Genomic DNA, 910 nt, shown 5'->3' with positions numbered 1-910 from the left:
TGTGTGTGTGTGTGTGTGTGTGTGTGTGTGTGTGTGTGTGTGTGTGTGTAAGGCTGTTTCAGCGTAACGGTCCGCACTTTTCAGACACTTTCGACAATTTAAAAAAAAGTTGAAAGGTGAATATTTATCTGTTTCATACAGGCTATAACATGCAATAAAAAATATTAAAAAAATTTTTTTTAATAAAAAAACTAGTCATCTTAAATTTTTTAAATGGCACAATATAATATTTTCCATAATATCTGGAGACACGGTAGTGTCTCGGCGCTAAGCCAAGCGCAGCGACACTGCCATGCCTCCTTTACGCGAACCGACGAGTTGCGCTGGATCGAGATTATCGGATTGTAGAGATCTTCAAGACGAATTCAAATCACTATCGAAATCACTTTTATTGATGTTGTATTGATTTTATTACATATTTTATTAAATAAGTACATAATACGTATGTATCATAAATATCTATTAGCAAAGAATACCATTATAAGCATAAATCAATATAGAATTTTAAACAATGTAAAAATAAATAGAGTAGGCTAATGAAAGTCAGCAACGATAAACGGCGCAATTACTTAGTGAATAATAAATACTCAGAAATTGGATTGATGTCTTCTTTATTTGAACGTTTCAACTCTTTTTGGAATCCTCCTCAGCAAGAAAAATACAAGAATAAATAGCTCACATGTCCATAATGCTTAAGTCACTCTCAAATTGACAAAGATGAAACGTTGTTAATCTGACATTTTTTTTTAAATTTCGTTAGAGTGATACATGAGTAAACAAATTTAAATGACTTACCATCACGGAATATGAAACGTGTCATGAAGCTTTGTTACATAAATTGAATTAAAAAAATACATGTGTTAAATTCACAGATATAAAGATCACACATCTGGAGACACGGTAGTGTCTC

The 910-nt window shown here is 32.0% G+C and overlaps 1 protein-coding gene across 1 annotated transcript in view; it reads right to left on the bottom strand.

The window, feature by feature from the left end:
- Nucleotides 1-910, bottom strand: part of LOC108724990 (zinc finger FYVE domain-containing protein 9) — a 152,750-nt gene that overhangs the window by 821 nt on the left and 151,019 nt on the right. The window lies entirely within an intron of this gene.

The sequence above is a fragment of the Mycetomoellerius zeteki genome, unplaced genomic scaffold, assembly GCF_001594055.1.
Source record: "Mycetomoellerius zeteki isolate Tzet28-1 unplaced genomic scaffold, Tzet1.0 scaffold32, whole genome shotgun sequence".
Lineage (NCBI taxonomy): Eukaryota > Metazoa > Arthropoda > Insecta > Hymenoptera > Formicidae > Mycetomoellerius > Mycetomoellerius zeteki.
This window is presented reverse-complemented; position numbering and strand designations above follow the sequence as displayed.